Genomic DNA, 22,462 nt, shown 5'->3' on the forward strand with positions numbered 1-22,462 from the left:
CATTTGCTTTGTCAAATGCAAGCTGTGTAATCAGAAAGTCAGGGAAAAGTGTCAGCAACCTCAATACCACAAAAAATGTGGAAACATGTGCAGACCAAGCACGTGGTGGAGTTAAAAAGACACACTGAAGACCTAGGCCAACCTACAGCGCCACCTACCACCTCTTCAGCTTGTGTTGTAGCCTCTTCCTCCAACTCCCACACAGCTGGTTCAGCTTCCTCACAGGATCGCCATGGAGGAATCTCTGGCACTGTTGTACAGAGACACAGTGTAATTCCACCCACAGCACCACGTTCTATGTCATCCTCACACTCCCAGGCCAGTCTACAGCCATCGGTAGCACAGGCATGGGAGAAAAGGCGCCCATTCTCAGCAAACCATCCCCGAGCACAGGCTCTGAATGCTGGTATTGCAAAACTACTGTCCCTTGAAATTCTCTCATTCAGGCTGGTGGAGACTGACACCTTCCATAACTTCATGGCATTGGCAGTCCCACAATACAACATGCCCAGCTGCTTTTATTTCAGCAGGCAAGCATCCCTGCCTTGAATAAGCATGTGGAGGGAAAAATTATACTTGCGCTACTAAACGCCGTCAGTAGCAAGGCCCACCTGACCACTGATGCGTGGACCAGTAACCATGGACAGGGACGATACCTTTCCCTCACTGCCCATTGGGTAAATGTTGTGGAGCCGGGTACAGATCTTGAGAGTGGTGCTGTATGTGTTCTGCCAACTCCAAGTCTGTACACATTGACTCCTCCTTATACTCCAGTTCCTCTGAATCAGCGCTGCAGGAGCCGTCACAGTCTACCTCCACATGGACCTGTGAATGCTTACCTGTTATGACCGATATGAGCACAGCCGTGGCCAAACGTCAACAGGCCGTATTGAAATTAATTTCTTTGGGGAATCGAAGCCACACAGCGCAGGAGCTCTAGAAAGCCATCAAGCAGAACAGCGACGTATGGTTTGTGCCAGCGAATCTCCAGCCAGGCATGGTAGTGTGTGAGAATGGCCGAAATCTGGTGGCAGCTCTGGCCCTAGGCTACCTCACTCACATCTCATGTCTGGCACATGTGCTCAACTTGGTCGTGCAGAGTTTTTTGAGGGACTATCCGGATCTTGATGCACTGCTGCACAAGGTCCACCTAGATTGCGCTCACTTGCAGCTTTCCAGCATGGCAAGATCGCGCATTGCAGCTCTTCAGCGCTGATTCTGCCTCCCAAAACATCGCATCATATGTGACCTACCCACCAGGTGGAATTCAACCTTACATATGTTAGAGCGGTTGGGTGAGCGGCAGGCAGCAGTAATGGAGTACCAGCTGCATCAGGCGCAAACAAGTTGCACAGCGCGCCGTTCACACTTCACCAGTGGGCCTCTATGAAGGACATCTGCCACGTTTTGCGTGCCTTCGATGATTTTACGTGGATGGCGAGTGCAGATGATGCACTAGTCAGCATGACTATCCCCCTTATCTGCCTGCTTGAAAAAACACTGCAAGCGCTAAGGGAGGAGGTTGTGGAAGAGGTGAAGGATGAGGAGTCACAAATACCATCTGCTTCTGGACAGACTGCGCAATGTGGTTCCTCAAAAAGGCCTATGCAGGGGACGCTTTGTGAGGAGGATGAGGAGGAGTCAATGGAGGAGGAAGACATCTGTCCAGAGGAGGGTGGTACACAATGCTCTAGTAGTCAGTATGTAAAGTGAGGGTGGGGTGATGCAGAGCAGGCAGTGATGACGCCTCAAGCAGGGGACAGAGTTTCTGGGCCAGTTGGCAGTCTGCAACACATAGTTGATTTCATGCTGCAGTGCCTGAGAAACAACCGCCGCATCGCCCACATTCTCAACACGGCTGATTATTGGGTGTACACACTCCTAGATCCTCGCTACCAGGACAACTTACAAAGGCTTATAACACCGTTAAACTGGGAGCGTAAAATGCGGGAGTACCAAGACACACTGGTGCATTCCATCATGTTCTCCATTCCAACCGAGAGCAGTGGTGCTAGTGCTTTACAAAGCAACTCACTGCGTCGAGGCAGTGGGGGAAGCTGTGCACAAAGAGGGAGCAGAAGCAGCACCTCAGCACAAGGCAAGACCAGTATGGCCAAAATGTGGCAAGGTTTTGTGTCCCCGCCACAAATGTCTACACCATCACAGATGGCTCTAGTCAGCAGGAGGCAACGTTTCCGTCAGATGGTGATAGACTACATATCTTGCCCTCTCAGTGTTCTCCCAGATGGCTCTTCCCCCTTCAAGTTTTGGATCTCTAAGCTGGATACATGGCCAGAGCTTAGTTAGTATGCATTGGAGGTGCTGGCTTGCCCTGCTGCTAGTGTATTATCGGAACACGTCTTTAGTGCTGCAGGTGGTGTACTAACAGACCATCGCATGCGACTATCCTATGATAACATTGACCGGCTTACTTTTCAGAAAATGAACAAGGCCTGGATCTCGCAGGAATTTGCCAGTCCTTTTCCAGATTAAATAATTGGTTGGCAACAGTATCCAGGTCTCCTGTTGTGTTAATGTTTCTACCACCTGAACTGTAATCCCTGGGCTTCATTACCACCAGTTGCTGCTCAGACGTGCCACCTGCACAGTCAACACATGCTCCAGTGTTATTGGAGTTCAGTTACATCAGCTGATCCCCTGCTATGTGTCCGGCAATTTCGCCTGCTCTTTCCATATTCACACTACTACAGATTTTAAACTTGCTCCAATTATGCCTCTCCCTCCACTCTGTTTCTAGTAGTGACCCTGGGCTCCAACACCACCAGATGCTGCTCAGAAGTGCCGTCTGCACAGTCAACACTTGCTGCCGTATTATTGGGGTTCAGTAACGTCAGCTGATCCCCTGCTGTGTATCCAGCAATTTCTCCTGCTCCATCCTCACTCACACTACTACAGATATTAAATTTGCTCCAATTAGGCCTCTGGCTACACTCTGTTTCTGCATTGACCCAGGGCTCCAACACTGCCAGTTGCTGCTCAGAAGTGCGGTCTGCACAGTCAACACTTGCTCCTGTGTTATTGGGGTTCAGTAATGTCAGCTGATCCCCTGCTGTGTGTCCGGCAATCTCGTCTGCTCAGTCCACATTCACACAACTACAGATTTTAAACTTGCTCCAATTACGCCTCTGCCTCCACTCTGTTTCTACTGTAATCCCTGGGCTCCAACACCGCCAGTTGCTGCTCAGAAGTGCCGTCTGCACAGTCAACACTAGCTCCAGTGTTATTGGAGTTCAGTAATGTCAGCTGATCCCCTGCTGTGTGTCCGGCAATTTCGCCTGCTCCATCCACATTCACACAACTACAGATTTTAAATTTGCTCCAATTAGGCCTCTGGCTACACTCTGCTTCTAATGTAATCCCTGGGCTCAAACACCACCAGTTTCTGCTCAGAAGTGCCGTCTGCACAGTCAACACTTGCTCCAGTGTTATTGGAGTTCAGTATTGTCAGCTGATCCCCTGCTCTGTGTTCGGCAATTTCTCCTGCTCTGTCCACATTCACACTACTACTAATATTAAACTTGCTCCAATTAGGCCTCTGGCTACACTCTGTTTTTAGTATTTACCCTGGGTTCCAGCACCGCCAGCTGTTTCCCAGCAGTGTCTTTGGCACGGATACTCATTCCTGCCCAGCCAGGTTCCAGCAAGCCAGATGTTTCCTGGTATTGTCAATGTCTCTTTGCCTCCAATACATTGTCCTGTTGGGTGGCGGTTGGGTTAGCCGACTCTATGGTACCTGCAGTTTAGGTGCTTCCTATGTGGGCTGCAGAATTTGGCAATCAAGGCTGGTTCCGTAGTGCCAATAGGACAAGCTCCTCCTGTAGGACTGTGGGTTTCAGTAACTGCGGCCGGCTCGCGGCCTTGCAACTTTTTTTTTATATGGACCTTCTGCTGCCTATCTGAGTTCCAGCACCATTATCTGGTTCTTTGGAAGTCAATCTTGAATAGGTCCCCCTGGGTTCCAGTACCATCAGCTGGTTCCAGGCAGAGCCTTTGGCTTAGGTGCCTCCTTCTCAGTATCCGAGTTCCACCAATGTCTGGTGGTCCTTGGCAGTGCTTTCTGGCATGGGTACCTCCTGCTTAGTAACCAGGCTCCAGTACCATCAGCTGGCCATTGGTAGTTCCATTAGATCTTGTACCTTCTGCTACCCATCCGGGTTCCAGTACCATCAGCTGGTTCTCGGCAGTGTCTTTGGCTCTTGTACCTCCTGCTACCCATCCTGGTTCCAGTACCGTCAGCTGGTTCCAGGCAGAGCCTTTGGCTTAGGTGCCTCCTTCTCAGTATCCAAGTTTCACCAACATCTGGTGGTCCTTGGTAGTGCTTTCTGGCACGGGTACCTCCTGCTTAGTAACCAGGTTCCAGTACTATCAGCTGGTCCTCGGTAGTTCCATTGGCTCTTGTACCTTCTGCTACCCATCCTGGTTCCAGTACCATCAGCTGGTTGCAGGCAGAGCCTTTGGCTTAGGTGCCTCCTTCTCAGTATCCAAGTTTCACCAACATCTGGTGGTCCTTGGTAGTGCTTCCTGGCATGGGTACCTCCTGCTTAGTAACCAGGTTCCAGTACCATCAGCTGGTCCTTGGCAGTTCCATTGGCTCTTGGACCTTCTGCTACCCATCCAGGTTCCAGTACCATCAGCTGGTTCTTGGCAGTGACTTTGGCTCTTGTAACTTCTGCTACCCATCCTGGTTCCAGTACAGTCAGCTGGTTCCAGGCAGAGCCTTTGGCTTAGGTGCCTCCTTCTTGGTATCCGAGTTCCACCAACGTCTGGTGGTCCTTGGTAGTGCTTTCTGGCACGGGTACCTCCTGCTTAGTAACCAGGTTCCAGTACCATCAGCTGGTCCTCGCTAGTTCCATTGGCTCTTGTACCTTCTGCTACCCATCTGGGTTCCAGTACCATCAGCTAGTTCTCGGCAGTGTCTTTGGCTCTTTTACCTTCTGCTACCCATCCTGGTTCCAGTACCGTCAGCTGGTTCCAGGCAGAGCCTTTGGCTTAGGTGCCTCCTTCTCAGTATCCAAGTTCCACCAACATCTGGTGGTCCTTGGTAGTGCTTTCTGGCACGGGTACCTCCTGCTTAGTAACCAGGTTCCAGTACCATCAGCTGGTCCTTGGTAGTTCCATTGGCTCTTGTACCTTCTGCTACCCAGCCGGGTTCCAGTACCATCAGCTGGTTCTTGGCAGTGACTTTGGCTCTTGTAACTTCTGCTACCCATCCTGGTTCCAGTACCGTCAGCTGGTTCCAGGCAGAGCCTTTGGCTTAGGTGCCTCCTTCTCAGTATCCAAGTTCCACCAACATCTGGTGGTCCTTGGTAGTGCTTTCTGGCACGGGTACCTCCTGCTTAGTAACCAGGTTCCAGTACCATCAGCTGGTCCTTGGTAGTTCCATTGGCTCTTGTACCTTCTGCTACCCATCCAGGTTCCAGTATCATCAGCTGGTTCTTGGCAGTGACTTTGGCTCTTGTAACTTCTGCTACCCATCCTGGTTCTAGTACCGTCAGCTGGTTCCAATCAGAGCCTTTGGCTTAGGTGCCTCCTTCTTGGTATCCGAGTTCCACCAATGTCTGGTGGTCCTTGGTAGTGCTTTCTGGCACGGGTACCTCCTGCTTAGTAACCGGGTTCCAGTACCATCAGCTGGTCCTCGGTAGTTCCATTGGCTCTTGTACCTTCTGCTACCCATCGGGGTTCCAGTACCATCAGCTGGTTCTTGGCAGTGACTTTGGCTCTTGTACCTTCTGCTACCCATACAGGTTCCAGTACCATCAGCTGGTTCTTGGCAGTGACTTTGGCTCTTGTAACTTCTGCTACCCATCCTGGTTCTAGTACCGTCAGCTGGTTCCAATCAGAGCCTTTGGCTTAGGTGCCTCCTTCTTGGTATCCGAGTTCCACCAATGTCTGGTGGTCCTTGGTAGTGCTTTCTGGCACGGGTACCTCCTGCTTAGTAACCGGGTTCCAGTACCATCAGCTGGTCCTCGGTAGTTCCATTGGCTCTTGTACCTTCGGCTACCCATCCGGGTTCCAGTACCTTCAGCTGGTTCTCGGCAGTTCCTCAACCTTCTTGTACCTTCTGCTACATTTCCAAGTTCAATTTTTTTTAAATGGTTTTTGGTAATCACTCTGGATCTCCCTGATGACGACCCTAAAGACGATGACCCTGAAGACCACCCCGAAGAAGACGACGACCCCGGAGATGACGATCCTGGAGATGATGACCCTGAAGACCACCCCGAAGAAGACGATGACCTCGGGGACGATGACCACGGAGACGACGACCCTGGAGATGATGACCCTGGAGACGACAACCCTGAAGACCACCCCAAAGAAGACGACGACCCCGGAGACGACAACCCTGGAGATGACAACCCTGAAGACCGCCCCGAAGAAGACCAAGAACATGACCCTGAATAAGATGACCAAAAGGACAAAGAACAAGAAGACCACCAAGATACAGAAGAACAAGAAACAGAAGACCAAGAAGCAGAAGAACAAGAAGCTGCAGAACAAAAAGCAGAACAACATTGAGCATAAGACAAAAATCAGAACAAAAGATATTATCTAAACTATAAGCAGAAGAAGACTAAGCAATGTATGGGGGTGAGTCCGTTCCTCCTCGTGGTGTCCCTGGATAAAACCTGCTGCTGCAGGCAAAACTGAACACGGACAAATCCTGTTGTAAATCTTTTGTGACAGGCAGAAAGGAAGGTGTAATCTTCAAACTTTTATAGATAACAACTACAGGAATGCCTGTCTCAAAAAGGAATATGATGAAGAAGAAGAATATGAAGAAGATGAAGAAGTAGAATATGAAGAAGAAGAATAGTTGAATAAGAAGAATATGAAGAACTAGATGGCAGCCCGATTCTAAAGAATCGGGAGTCTAGAATCCATATATACTTTATTTATTCAAATGTAAGAATAATACAAATTAATAAATAATAGTAAGAAAGAACAAAAAATGGCTGCACTCACCAGCTCTTGACAATTCTTGACAGTACGGCACATTTCTGATTGGTCGCTCGCGGCAGGCGGCAACCAATCAGAAAAGTGCCGCGCACCACGAAGGCATATATCTTTGTCCACCCTGAGCGGGTGTAGGACGCTGGTGACGTCACTTATCTCCGGACATTATCTCCGGACAAAGCCACGGAAGTTGGCACAAATTGCCGGAAGTAGTATTCTAGGCAATTATATATTAGATTTTAATGTTATCAGTGTTTGAACATTTATATATTGTATTGTCCTGTCACCAGCCATGTGTACGATTATCGGCCGAAAGCCTCTCTGGAACCAATAATCACCCCATGTAAAGGTATCTTTATAAGTTAAAGATTCAGAATACTATGACTTTTATCATATCCTGAACAGTCAAGTTTTTTATGAACCGTTAAGGTTTTCTGGTTGAAGTAAAAAAAACTCTGAGTGTTTACAGTTTGAAACCATAAAATGTTGAAAAATTATGTCATTCTTGAGTATATCACTCAATGGTGCTCATAAACGTGTCAAATTTGATCTATAATATACTTTAATATACGTTACTTTAATCTTTAATATACTTAAGAACAGGGCCCCAGACATCACACAGGGGGTCTGAAACACCGCACAGTGGTCCAAAATATCGCTGTGCTCTGCCTGGGGCCCCATAGGCTGCCTCGGGCCCCTGTGCTCTGCCTGGGACCACTGTGCTCTGCCTGGGGCCCCATATGCTGCCTGGGGCCCCTGTGCTCTGCTTGGGGCCACTGTGCTCTGCCTGGGGCCCCATATGCTGCCTGGGGCCCCTGTGCTCTGCCTGGGGCCCCATATGCTGCCTGGGGCCCCTGTGCTCTGCCTGGGGCCCCTGTGCTCTGCCTGGGGCCCCATGTTCTGCCTGGGGCCCCTGTGCTCTGCCTGGGGCCACTGTGCTCTGCCTGGGGCCCCATGTTCTGCCTGGGGCCACTGTGCTCTGCCTGGGGCCCCATAAGCTGCCTGGGGCCCCTGTGCTCTGCCTGGGACCACTGTGCTCTGCCTGGGGCCCCATATGCTGCCTGGGGCCCCTGTGCTCTGCCTGGGGCCACTGTGCTCTGCCTGGGGCCCCATATGCTGCCTGGGGCCACTGTGCTTTGCCTGGGGCCCCATATGCTGCCTGGGGCCCCTGTGCTCTGCCTGGGGCCCCATATGCTGCCTGGGGCCCCTGTGCTCTGCCTGGGGCCCCTGTGCTCTGCCTGGGGCCCCATGTTCTGCCTTGGGCCCCTGTGCTCTGCCTGGGGCCACTGTGCTCTGCCTGGGGCCCCATATGCTGCCTGGGGCCCCTGTGCTCTGCCTGGGGCCCCATATGCTGCCTGGGGCCCCTGTGCTCTGCCTGGGGCCCCTGTGCTCTGCCTGGGGCCCCAAATGCTGCCTGGGGCCCCTGTGCTCTGCCTGGGGCCCCTGTGCTCTGCCTGGGGCCCCATGTTCTGCCTGGGGCCCCTGTGCTCTGCCTGGGGCCCCTGTGCTCTGCCTGGGGCCACTGTGCTCTGCCTGGGGCCCCATATGCTGCCTGGGGCCCCTGTGCTCTGCCTGGGGCCCCTGTGCTCTGCCTGGGGCCACTGTGCTCTGCCTGGGGCCCCATAGGCTGCCTGGGGCCCCTGTGCTCTGCCTGGGACCACTGTGCTCTGCCTGGGGCCCCATATGCTGCCTGGGGCCCCTGTGCTCTGCCTGGGGCCACTGTGTTCTGCCTGGGGCCCCATATGCTGTCTGGGGCCCCTGTGCTCTGCCTGGGTGTAGGACACTGGTGACGTCACTTATCTCCGGACATTAGCTCCGGACATTAGCTCCGGACATTATCTCCGGACATTAGCCACGGAAGTTGGCACAAATTGCAGGAAGTAGTATTCTAGGCAATTATATATTAGATGGGCATTTCCTGAAGGAAATACATGGTGCTTGAACAGCGCTACCAGCTTTACAGCAGCACTTTTCACACACGGGACTGGGGGGCGCGCTTACTTTTGCACCCGGGGCTGGGGGCACGCTTACTTTTGCACCCGGGGGCGCACTTACTTTTGCACCCGGAGGCGCACTTACTTTTGCACCCGGGGGCGCACTTACTTTTGCACCTGGGGGCGCACTTACTTTTGCACCCGGGGGCACACTTACTTTTGCACCCGGGGGCACACTTACTTTTGCACCCGGGGGCGCACTTACTTTTGGGGCCGCACTTACTTTTGGTGGGCGGGGCTCCACGGCCTCCGATTTGGTTGGTGGGGCTCCTCTTCCTCCGATTTGGTGGGTGGGGACCCTCGGCCTCCGATTTGGTGGGCGGGGACCGGCCTCCGATTTGGTGGGCGGGGACCCTCGGCTTCCGATTTGGTGGGCGGGGACCCTCGACCTCCGATTTGGTGGGCGGGGACCCTCGGCCTCCGCTTTGGTGGGCGGGGCCCCTCAGCCTCCGATTTGGTGGGCGGGGTCCCTCTGCCTCCGATTTGGTGGGCGGGGACCCTCGGCCTCCGCTTTGGTGGGCGGGGACCCTCGGCCTCTGCTTTGGTTGGCGGGGCCCCACGGCCTCCGATTTGGTGGGCGGGGTCCCTCTGCGTCTGCTTTGGTGAACGGGGCCGCTCGGCCTTCGATTTGGTGGGCGGGGCTCCTCGGCCTCCGATTTGGTGGGCGGGGCCCCTCGGCCTCCGATTTGGTGGGCGGGGCCCCTCGGCCTCCGATTTGGTGGGCGGGGCCCCTCGGCCTCCGATTTGGTGGGCGGGGACCCTCGGCCTCCGATTTGGTGGGCGGGGACCCTCGGCCTCTGATTTGGTGGGCGGGGACCCTCTGCCTCCGATTTGGTAGGCGGGGCCCCTCGGCCTCCGATTTGGTGGGCGAGGACCCTCGGCCTCCGATTTGGTGGTCGGGGACCCTCGGCCTCCGATTTGGTGGGCGGGGCCCCTCGGCCTCCGATTTGGTGGGCGGGGACCCTCGGCCTCCGATGTGGTGGGCGGGGCCCCTCAGCCTCCGATGTGGTGGTCGGGGCCCCTCAGCCTCCGCTTTGGTGGGCGGGGCCGGGCCCCTCGGCCTCCGCTTTGGTGGTCGTGGCCGCTCGGCCTTCGATTTGTTGGGCGGGGCTCCTCGGCCTCCGATTTGGTTGGCGAAGCCCCTCGGCCTCCGATTTGGTTGGCGGGACCCCTCGGCCTCCGATTTGGTGGGCGGGGACCGTCGGCCTCCTATTTGGTGGGCGGGGACCCTCGGCCTCCGATTTGGTGGGCGGGGACCCTCGGCCTCCGATTTGGTGGGCAGGGACCCTCGGCCTCCGATTTGGTGGTCGGGGACCCTTGGCCTCCACTTTGGTGGGCGGGGCCCCTCTGCCTCCGATTTGGTGGGCGGGGTCCCTCTGCCTCCGATTTGGTTGGTGGGGCCCCTCGGCCTCCAATTTGGTGGGCGGGGACCCTCGGCCTCCGATTTGGTTGGCGGGGACCCTCGGCCTCCGATTTGGTGGGCGGGGCTCCTCGGCGTCCGATTTGGTTGGTGGGGCCCCTCGGCCTCCAATTTGGTGGGCGGGGACCCTCGGCCTCCGATTTGGTTGGCGGGGACCCTCGGCCTCCGATTTGGTGGGCGGGGACCCTCGGCCTCCGCTTTGGTGGGTGGGGCCCGTCGGCCTCCGATTTGGTGGGCGGGGCCCCTCGGCCTCCGATTTGGATGGTGTGGACCCTCGGCCTCCGATTTGGTGGGCGGGGACCCTCGGCCTCTGATTTGGTGGGCGGGGACCCTCGGCCTCCGATGTGGTGGGCGGGGCCCCTCGGCCTCCGATGTGGTGGCCGGGCCCCTCGGCCTCCGATGTGGTGGTCGGGGCCCCTCGGCCTCCGCTTTGGTGGGCGGGGCCGGGCCCCTCGGCCTCTGCTTTGGTGGGTGGGGCCGCTCGGCCTTCGATTTGTTGGGCGGGGCTCCTCGGCCTCCGATTTGGTTGGCGAAGCCCCTCGGCCTCCGATTTGGTTGGCGGGGCCCCTCGGCCTCCGATTTGGTGGGCGGGGACCCTCGGCCTCCGATTTGGTGGGCGGGGACCCTCGGCCTCCGATTTGGTGGGCGGGGACCCTCGGCCTCCGATTTGGTGGGCGGGGCCCCTCGGCCTCCGATGTGGTGGTCGGGGCCCCTCGGCCTCCGCTTTGGTGGGCAGGGCCGGGCCCCTCGGCCTCCGCTTTGGTGGGCGGGGCCGCTTGGCCTTCGATTTGGTGGGCGGGGCTCCTCGGCCTCCAATTTGGTTGGCGGGGCCCCTCGGCCTCCGATTTGGTGTGTGCTCTGCCTGGGGCCACTGTGCTCTGCCTGGGGCCCCATATGCTGCCTGGGGCCCCTGTGCTCTGCCTGGGGCCCCATATGCTGCCTCGGGCCCCTGTGCTCTGCCTGGGGCCCCTGTGCTCTGCCTGGGGCCCCATGTTCTGCCTGGGGCCCCTGTGCTCTGCCTGGGGCCACTGTGCTCTGCCTGGGTGTAGGACACTGGTGACGTCACTTATCTCCGGACATTAGCTCCGGACATTAGCTACGGACATTAGCTACGGACATTAGCTCCGGACATTATCTCCGGACATTAGCTCCGGACAAAGCCACGGAAGTTGGCACAAATTGCAGGAAGTAGTATTCTAGGCAATTATATATTAGATGTAAAAAAAAGAATAATAGGAAGAAGGTGAAGAAGATGAATAACGTGAAGAATAAGTTGATGAAAAAGATTCATGTAGAATTAACCTACAAGGAAAGAAAGGGTTTATTTTCATTCCGATATTTGTGTCCCATTTACTTGCATTGGTTTCCGGTATCGGAATCAGCGATATCCAATATTTTTTGGGTATCGGTCCGATCCAATCCGATCCGATGTTTTCTGATATCGGAAGGTATCGCTCAACACTACTGAATAGGAATTGATCATGAACTGTTATGTGCTAAAAAAGGGTACCAATAAAAACATCAACTTGTTCCGCTAAACACAAACCCTCATATGACTTTCAACTGAAATATGGAATAATTATAGTTCTTAAAATAATGTGATGCAAAAACTTGTTTTTGTAAAAAAACAAGCATTTTTTAGTGTGTGACAGCAGCCAAGCATAAAATCTATAAATCTGATATCGCTGCAATCGGACCTATCCAAAGAGTAAAGTAGTATAAGGCCATGTGCACGCGCTGCAGATTCCATTGCGGAATTTTCCACAGCGGATTTGATAAATCCACAGTGCAAAACTGCTGCAGTTTTTACTGCGGTTTTATCGTGGTTTTTATTGCGGTTTCCACTGTGGATTTTCACCTGCAGTTTCTTATTGGAGCAGGTGAAAAACCGCTGCGGATTCCGCACAAAGAATTGACATGCTGCGGAAAATAAACCGCTGCGTTTCCGCGCGTTTTTTTCCGCAGCATGTGCACTGCGGATTTCATTTCCCATAGCTTTACATGGTACTGTAAATGCATGGGAAACCGCTGCGGATCCACAGCTGCAAAAACACTGCGGATCCGCAGCAAAATCCGCAGCGTGTGCACATACCCTAAGGCCAATGTCTCACTTGCAACTGCAATGCGAGAAATTTGCTCGAGTCTCTCGCCTCAATACCTGTCACTGCCGCCTGTAGTTTGGACTGGAGAGTTCATCTGCATAGACATACAGTACATGCAGCTGCACACTCTTGTCCCTAGTGCCGGGTATTGAGGCGAGAGACTTGCGCAAGTTTTTCGCATTGCAGTTGCAAGTGTGACACCGGCCTAATAGCTTATATCACATGAGGAATGGATTAAAACATAAATAAAACCAACTCTTCACCTGCTGTAAATTAAATCATTCTGCCTCCCAAAGATTGCAGTAAGGCTCGGTTCACATGTATCCTGTGCTCTACACTGAGTGCTTACTCTGGGGTTTCCATGTAAATCTCTGAAATACGTGATTCAGACAGAACCGCTGGTGGAAGATTCCTTATAATGAGGTAGATTAAGGCACTGTGGATACTATCTGACCTGGGATCTGGTGGTATCCGTATTTTTTAGGCATGCATAAAAGCGCTGTCTGCCACAGTTTTGTGCACCTCTGAAAAGAAGGACATCACTGAACAGAGGCCAGATGGAGTCCAGGGTAACTTTGCTGCCAAATTATAGTGAATGGATCTCTCGGGGGTTTCAACTGAATTACGTCACTCAGAATATTAGATGGAAGCCGCAAAGCAAGTGATCAGCATAGAGCACCGGATAAATGTAATCCCAAATGTTATGTAAATTGTTCCCACTCAGGTCCATCAACTGTTAATGGAAATATAGGGGACTTCTATGTTACTGGTAGTACAAAGGCTCTGTAAAAGTGCTATAGCTCCTCATCCCCCAAAAGAAATCCAACAAATTCTAAACTCCCAAATCCAAATGCCCCATTCCTTCTAAACCCCAAAGTGTGCCTAATCCACATGTTTGGCATTTCTGTAGTAATAAGTACCCACCTAATTTACATGTGCATGTCTCTGGAAGCATGAACTGTGCATAACTTACTCGTCACTGCAATATACTGGTCACTACAATGGCAGTTTGCAATTTTCACTTGGCAATATTCACTGTGGTTTGTTTCTGGAAGACACTTATGGAGTCAAAATTGTCACTTCACCTGTAGATAAATTCCCAGAGATGTGTAATTTCCAAAATGGGGTCACGTGATGGGGATTCTGCTCCTTTGGCACTTGGGGGCTCTGTATATGTAGTCCACAAACTATTATACAATAATTTGTTCTCAAAAAGTCAAACAGTGCTCTTTCCCTCCTGAGTGTCGCTGTGTGGCTAAAAAGTACTGTACATCCTGTGGTGCAGTGACCCATGTTACAACCAGGGGGTGCTGTGTGTGCGCTTCAGGATGCGCTTGGAGGCATAATTATGATGGTGAATTAGGGACTGACATTATTGTAAATGGCCGGTATGTACCGCAGAGGTGCTCTGCACTGTAAGGCCAAAATTATATGGTTATGCTGGGACTTATAGTTCCACAAGTGTTTGTTGTGTTTACTTATAAGGGGGCTTATAGGGCTAGTTTGAGAACTGGGCAGGTCGAACTAGCCACACACACACCTCCCACCTATGGGAGTGGTTACAACTATGTAATGTGACTAGGATGTGGGTCACGTGTTTCAGTGTGAGTTTCTGTATTACCTGTGTGTTGGAATGTCCTGGGATGGACTGGATTCCTGGAAGCACCTGCTGAGGCTATGGATTGAATGGTCAGTGTGTTGGAATGTCCTGGGATGGACTGGATTCCTGGAAGCACATGGTGAGGCCCTGGACTGAAGGTCTGTGTGTTGGAAGTGCTCTGGAACTGGACTTCCTGAATAGTGCACGGAGAGGGTCTATCTGCAGAGCCTGGGACGGCTACTGTGTTGGGGAATCTACAGTTCCTACTGCGGGTCTGGACTATCTGAGGTGCCCTGGTCACAAGGACGGTAACCCCAGTGAGGCAGCTTTCCCCTGGGAACCAGCACAGACAGGAGTCAGTGTGTGGAGCCGGAGCTCCTGTAAGGTAACACCAGATAACGGGGGAATACGGGCAGAGAAGTATCTGCTATTGGAACAGACTGTCAGTGGTTAATGTGTTCCATTGGTGTGTATAATGAACTGTTTGTGACACGGTTTATGAGTCTTGATAAAGCAGAAAGACTGTTTATGTGGAGAAATCATGCCTGAGTGCTTTAATTCCCATTGCCAAGCGAGTTTCCCCAACCCACTCAGGTAGTACTATCTCAAAATCCACATATGGGGTATTACCACTTGTAGCAGAAATTGTGTGACACATTTTTGCACAATTTTTACCCATTTCAAAGTGCTAAAATGTAAAATATTGGGCTAACACATTTTTTCGTGGTGAAAATTCAATTATTTTTTCTTCACTGCCCAATGGTATAAAATTCTGTGATACACCTGTGGTGTCAATATGATGACTGCACCCTAGATGAATTAACTGAGAGGCGTAGTTTGTAAAATGGGATCACTTATTGGGGTTTCTTTTGTTCCAGAACCCCAGGGGCTCTGCCAATGTTACATGGCACCCTCAAAACAGTGCAGCAAAATCTGCTCTGTAATTGTCATGATCCGTTCCAGGATTTAGTCCTGTCTGCTCTTTTTTTGGGTGGATCATGTCAAGGGTTACCTTTGCTCTGCCTCACACTGGGTTCAGGTTTGCTATTTAGCCCCAGGCATCCTGCTGGTGGTGTCAGCTATAGTTCTGCCTTCGGCATGTGAACCTGACTCTGGTAACCCTTGATTTGTCCTGCTGTGATCCCTGACTTGCCTCGTGTCTGTTGTCTTCCCCTGTCTGCCCTTTTCCCAGCACTTTCTCTGTTTCTTGGTTTGATTAGCTGGTTTCTGACTCAGGCTGTATTTGGACTCGCTTCTGTGTTCTGTCTTTGTCTAATCCGCTTCTGAGTTTTGCTGAACTGCCTGGCTTGCTCCTGACCATGTATAGTGCTTGCTCCTTTTTGTACTTTGCGGCTGAAAGTTTATTGACTTGGCTTGTCTGACCACTCTTTCACCACTTGGTGGTGCCTGTGCTGCTGCTCTGTGGAGCTACTCTAAGTATGCAGTCTCACTTCCCTATCAAGCTCCCTCTGGTGGAGGTTGCGTTACACTGCACTGCAGCAGCTTGACAGTAATATGAGGCTACATCCCTTCTGAGCTTTGCACTGTGCCTCAAAAGTAGTTTTTGACCACTTATGAGGTAGTGATGTACTAAGGAGAAATTGAGTAACAGATTGTACTGTTAATTTTCTCCTTTTACCCCTTTTGAAAATTGCAAACTTGAGGTCAAAGTAACATTTTAGTGGAAGAAATAGCAATATTTCATTTGCTCAGCCCATTGTTATACAAGTTTGTGAATCACCTGAGGGTTTAAAATACTCATTGTTCAACTTGAATTCCTTGAGAGGTGACGGTTACAAAATCTTTACAAAATGGGACCACTTGTGGGGGTTTCTGCTGTTTTGGCATGTAAGGGACTCTTCAAACATGACATGGTATCCACAACCTATTCCAGACTAAATAGCTCTCATTCCCTTTCCAGCTCTGCTGTGTGCCCAGTCAGTGGTTTTCCAACAAATATGGGGTACTGGTGTGCTCTGGAAAATTTGTACAACAAATTTTGGCATCCATTTTCTTCTGTTACCCTTTTGAAAATAAAAAAATGGGTCTAAAACAACATTTTGGCGGGAAGAATGTGTTTCTGTTTATTTTTACGATTCAATATTATAAAATTCTGTGACGCCATGGAGGGTTCAAGGTGCTCGCCACACATCTAGATAAATTCCTTGACTGGCCTAGTTTCCAGAATGGGGTCATTTGTGAGGGGTTTACGTTGTTTAGGCACCTCACGGGCTCTCCAAATGCAACAGCTATTGATTCCAGACGATTTTACATTCCAAAATTTCAAATGGCTCTCCTTCCCTTCCAAGCCTTGCTGTCCACCAAAACAGTAGTTTTTCATCACATACTGTATGTAGTATCAGTAGAATCTACGCAACAAATTTTTTGTGGTCTATTTTTTTTTCCAACCCTTGTGAAAATAAAATATTTAGGGCTAAAAAACATTTTTCTGGGAAAAATGTGTAGTTTAATTATCACGGCTCAACATTATAAAATTCTGTGAAGCCTCTGAGGGTTCAAGGTGCTCATCACAATTGTAGATAAATTCCTTGAGGGATGTAGTTTCCGAAATGGGGTCATTTGTTGGGGTTTCCATTGTACAGGCGCCTTAGGGGCTCTCCAAATGCAACATGGCGTCCTCTATAGATTCCAGCCAATTTCACATTTCCAAACTCTAACGGTGCTTTTTGCCTTCTGAGCCCTGCCATGCACCCAAACAGTAGTTTTCCACCACATAAGGGGTATTGGCATATTCAGGATAAATCATACAGATTTTATGGTGTGTTTTCTCCTATAACCCTTGTGAAAATGAAAAATTTGGGTGTAATATTTTTTGTGGGAAAAAGTTAAATGTTCATTATTTCCTTCCATATTCCATTAATTACTGTGAAGCACCTGAAGGATTAATAAACTTCTTGAATGTAGTTTGAGCACCTTGAGGAGTGCAGTTTTTAGACTGGTGTCACTTTTTAGTATTTTCTGTCATATAGGCCCCTCAAAGTCACTTCAAATTTGATGTAGTCAGTAAAAAAAATGGTTTTGATAGTTTTATGGAAAAATAAAAAATTGCTGATCATCTTTTAACCCTTCTAACTTTGCAACAAAAAAAATTGTTTAAAAAATGTTGGTAATGTAAAGTAGACATGTGGGAATTGTCACATATTAAGTATTTTGTGTGACATAACTCTATGGTTTAAGGGCATTAAAATTAAAAATTGAGAATTGCAAAATTTTCACCAAATTTCCAATATTTTAGAAATTAACGCAAATTATATTGAACAAATTTTACTACTATCATGAAATGCAAAATGTCATGAAAAAAACATTTTTAGAATCACTGGTATCCGTTGAAGAGTTTCAGAGTTATACCTCATAAATTGACACTGGTCAGAATTGAAAATATTGACCTGGTCACAAAAGCGAAAACAGACTCTGGCACAAAAGGGTTAAATATCCAAATGGCCCTTGGTAGAAAAAGGTTCCCCTCCCCTGATCTAAAGGAAGGCATTGATAATTATTGTCAGTGTTTTGGATCACATTTTCATCAGTATTTGACTTGGTGTTTCAGTTTTTACTATTAGGCTGCCGTCACACTAGTAGTATTGGTCAGTATTTTACATCAGTATTTGTAAACCAAAACCAGGAGTGGAACAAATAGAGGAAAAGTATAACAGAAACATATGCACCACTTCTGCATTTATCACCCACTCCTGGTTTTGGCTTAAAAATACTGATGTAAAATACTGACCAAATACTGCTAGTGTTTATTCAGTGATTTTCTCTTATGCAAGAACAAAAAATTGCAAATCTATATATTTCAATGTTATGAGTAATTTTGATCCATGACATGGACATGTCACACACATGGTCCACAAAAACACTATGGACATGCTAACAGCACTATAGACTATAATGTGTACATCTATTATTTGTGAAAAGCATGTACTGTACGTGAAAAATGGATGTTTGAATGACACCAGATTTTGTGATTGATAAAACCAATCTAAAATTACAGCAAGCTATTTTTCAGAATACAGTTCTCGAAATTAAAAAGTGATTTAAAGGACTACTCTAGATTATTTTTTATTGCCCATTCATTAGCAATCATTTATTTATTTCTCCAATAATTTATTAGAGAAACAGATTAAAAGAGCACTCCAAGAGCACTTTTTATTGACCCTCTTGATACTAATCTTCAGTCTGTGTTTAGTGTGTGTAATAAAATAATTATTCCTCACTGCTTTCTAATGTTTTCAATGCTGTTCTTGTCCTCTCCTGCATCACGTGACTACAATTGTGAAATGTGGTCTCCCCCACCATCTTGTGTTGACTGAAGGTCAGTTTTTTATTCTAAATCTATGAGATTTAGGGCTTGTTTCCATTTGCGAGAAACACGTCCGTGTCTCGCATGTGGAAACCAAGCTCTGGCGCCGGCACTTTGGAGCGGAGCTGTGCAGCTCCATGTGTTCCTATGCGGCCGCACGCTCCGCTCCGGAGTGCCGGCTCCACAGCTTGGTTTCCACATGCGAGACATGGACGTGTTTCTCGCAAATGGAAATAAGCCCTAAGAGTGAGGCTCTTAATGAACACACTGGAGGTGGAATCTATGGACTGGAGGCTCTCGCGTATGAACTGGATGGAAGCCTTTTTTCCAATGTGTCTATCAGACTTAGGCCAGAGTCACATGAACGTATAACACGATCAAGTGCTATGCGATAAAACATTGCACAGCAATCAGACCAATGTTATTCTATGGGGCATCTCAGATCTGCTATTACTTTCTCAAGCCTATTCGGGATGAAAGAACAATTGCAGAATGCTGTGATTGCATCTGAGAATCGGAACGCACTCATCCATACATGTCTATAGGTGCATGTGAAATATTGGACTACACTCAGATGTCATCTGAGCTCAGTGTGATTACTGCAGATGCCAGCAATGGAGGAAATGGAAAAGTTACTTATAGAACACTAAGGCTATGCATGTTTAGTATTTGCTTGCAGAAACTTCTGCAAGGTTTCTGCATTCCTTGGCAGGAAAAACGCTTGCAGAAAAAACGGGCGTTTTTGATAGCATTTTGTATATGCATTTTTGCATTCGTTTTTGTACAGCAATGTACAGTAAAGTTTTGGGATGTAATTTCTTGGTTCAATACCACCTTTTTCATGCTTATGCAGTAGTCGGGCTTGGTATCAGCAGCTGTCATTGACACCTAGCTCTAGGTTTAGTAATGAAAAGGTGTCCACTCGACACTCTCATTACTAAGCCAATAACACAAACACAAACGAAAAAAAAAAAACTAATACACACATTGTCACCAGCCTATGTAGGTGTGTTATAGAAAAACAACTCTGGCATACTTTGAGTTAAAACATTAATGATGTAATTTATTATGTGTTCTCTAAAAAATGCAATTTATTTATGTGTCCATCACTTGGTAGCTAAACAGTGCAAGTGAATCAGGTACATAAACCAACGTTTCAGCTTGATTTAGCATTTGTTATGTAGGAGTGTTAACAGAACGAACGTACATAGGCTGTAACCAGACAGCAACTGTCAAATTTAAAGAAAAAAATGAAACAAAAAAGTTGTGTGGGCTTCAGCGTAATTTTAATAACAAGTAGAGGCAAAGCAGATGGCTGAGGGCTGATGTTAATATGCTGGTGAATGGCTATTAATATTAATATCAGTTCGCAGCTGTTTGCTTAGACTTTACTGGCTAGTTTACAGGAGGACCCCCGGAAAAAAATTGACATAGGGCCCCCTATAAAATCTAACCAGCAAAGGCTAGGCTGATATTAATAGCCTAGGAAGGGGCCATGGGTATTGGTCCCCTCCCAGACTAAAAACATCAGCTCTCAGCCACCCCAGAAAAGGTGCATCTATGAGATGCGCCAATTCTGGTACTTAGCTTCGCTCTTCCCACTTGCCCTTTTACAGTGGCAAGTAGGGTCTATATTTGTGGGGTTGATGTCACCTTTGTATTGTTAGGTGACATCAAGCCCACAGGTTAGTAATGGAGAAGCGTCTATAAGACACTTAAAAATTACTAACCCAATAGTGATAGTGTATAAAAACACAGACACCCAGAATAAAGTGCTTTATTTGAAATAATGATACAGACTCCTTTAATAATCTTAATTAAACCATACTTACCAAATGCCTAATCCACCGATGCCAACATCTCCTGCAACAAAAATAAAATAATAAACCACAATGTTCCTCACCTGTCTGCCAAGAAGATTTTCCATAACATCCAACGACAATCCTGATCACTTTGAGAGCAGTCACATCAGTGATGTGACTGCTCTCAAAGACAGCTGACGATACACTGACAGGAGGTAATACTGTCCGCAGTCTATCACTGAGCTGCCATGAGAGAGTTTACCGGAGTTCATCAACTGATCAGCTTTAGTGATCTCCCTTACGGCACCACTGCTGTGTGGGAACATTCTCATGCAGCAGTGCCATAAGCGAGAGCTCCGGAGCTGATGAACTCAAGTGAACTCTCACGGCAGCTTAGTGATACACTGTGGGAGCGATTACCTCCTGTCAGTGTATTGCCAGTGGCCAGGTAGAGCGGTCACATCAACTGATGTGACTGTTCTACAGGTGAGATCACTGTGGAACGCTCGGATTACCTGGACTATGATATACAGGTGAGTATATGTTGGTTTATTATTTTACATTATTTTTAGGAGATGAGGGCATTGGGGATTGGGCAGTTAAGGTGAGTGTATTGTTTTTTATTTTTATTTGAATATGTATGCAATTTAACTTTTTTAAAAAAAATGTGAGCACAGGCGCTGGCAGATGAGACTATGTCTCCCATCAGCAGCACCTGCTGTCACTGTTATCTGTGACAGCAGATGTAGCTCGATGGGAGCAGTAGTCTCATTGGCCCACGCCTGTGGATCAGAAGTCACAGCTGCGGGGTCGCGCTGACATCTGTCAGCATGACCCTGACATCTGTCAGCATGGCCCCGTAGCGCTCTTTCCGAAGGTCTGTGGTAGCGTTACCGCAGGTCACAGTAATAGCTGCGAAGGAACAGATGAATGACCTCGGGGAGACCAAAACATCCAACACTGCAGAGACACCATCACGTGTTTCTCAACGCAGTGATCCAGAACACTACCCCCATCCCTTATGGGAAATATGCAAACGCATGTAAAGTAAGCTGCGGAGACACCATCACGTGTTTCTCAACGCAAGCAATGAATAGCCAGGCCTTTCTCCGGGAAGGAACAACCACGGAAAGGGCAGCATCCAATAAAGGAGAATATCCAATAAAGGAAGACCACCTATGCCAAGCATGGTATCCATCCACAAAGAGCTGTTTCGGGGTTTTTGCCCCTCATCAGTGTGGAGTAGGAAACTGGCTATTAGGAGCAGTGCCTGGTGAAAGGCTATGAAGGAACAGATGAATGACCTCGGGGAGACCAAAACATCCAACACTGCGGAGACACCATCACGTGTTTCTCAACGCAGTGATCCAGAACACTGCCCCCATCCCTTATGGGAAATATGCAAACGCATGTAAAGTAAGCTGCGGAGACACCATCACGTGTTTCTCAATGCAAGCAATGAATAGCCAGGCCTTTCTCCGGGAAGGAACAACCACGGGAAGGGCAGCATCCAATAAAGGAGAATATCCAATAAAGGAAGACCACCTATGCCAAGCATGGTATCCATCCACAAACAGCTGTTTCGGGGTTTTTGCCCCTCATCAGTGTGGAGTAGGAAACTGGCTATTAGGAGCAGTGCCTGGTGAAAGGCTATGAAGGAACAGATGAATGACCTCGGGGAGACCAAAACATCCAACACTGCGGAGACACCATCACGTGTTTCTCAACGCAGTGATCCAGAACACTGCCCCCATCCCTTATGGGAAATATGCAAACGCATGTAAAGTAAGCTGCGGAGACACCATCACGTGTTTCTCAACGCAAGCCAATTCATCTGTTCCTTCATAGCCTTTCACCAGGCACTGCTCCTAATAGCCAGTTTCCTACTCCACACTGATGAGGGGCAAAAACCCCGAAACAGCTGTTTGTGGATGGATACCATGCTTGGCATAGGTGGTCTTCCTTTATTGGATATTCTCCTTTATTGGATGCTGCCCTTCCCGTGGTTGTTCCTTCCCGGAGAAAGGCCTGGCTATTCATTGCTTGCGTTGAGAAACACGTGATGGTGTCTCCGCAGCTTACTTTACATAGAGTAATAGCTGCGACATCATGCTGACAAATGCCAGAATGACCCCAGAGCGCTCTGACCGACGGTCTTAATGGAGGTAGCATTACCGCCAAAAAGAACCACTACACTGGTGTTTCCCAAGCTGTCACACAGATGACAGCATGGGAAACACCATAG

At 49.1% G+C, this 22,462-nt stretch overlaps 1 protein-coding gene across 1 annotated transcript in view; it reads left to right on the plus strand.

The window, feature by feature from the left end:
* PTH2R (parathyroid hormone 2 receptor) overlaps window positions 1–22,462 on the plus strand; it is a 1,733,956-nt gene that overhangs the window by 175,261 nt on the left and 1,536,233 nt on the right. The window lies entirely within an intron of this gene.

The sequence above is a fragment of the Ranitomeya variabilis genome, chromosome 7, assembly GCF_051348905.1.
Source record: "Ranitomeya variabilis isolate aRanVar5 chromosome 7, aRanVar5.hap1, whole genome shotgun sequence".
Taxonomy (NCBI): domain Eukaryota; kingdom Metazoa; phylum Chordata; class Amphibia; order Anura; family Dendrobatidae; genus Ranitomeya; species Ranitomeya variabilis.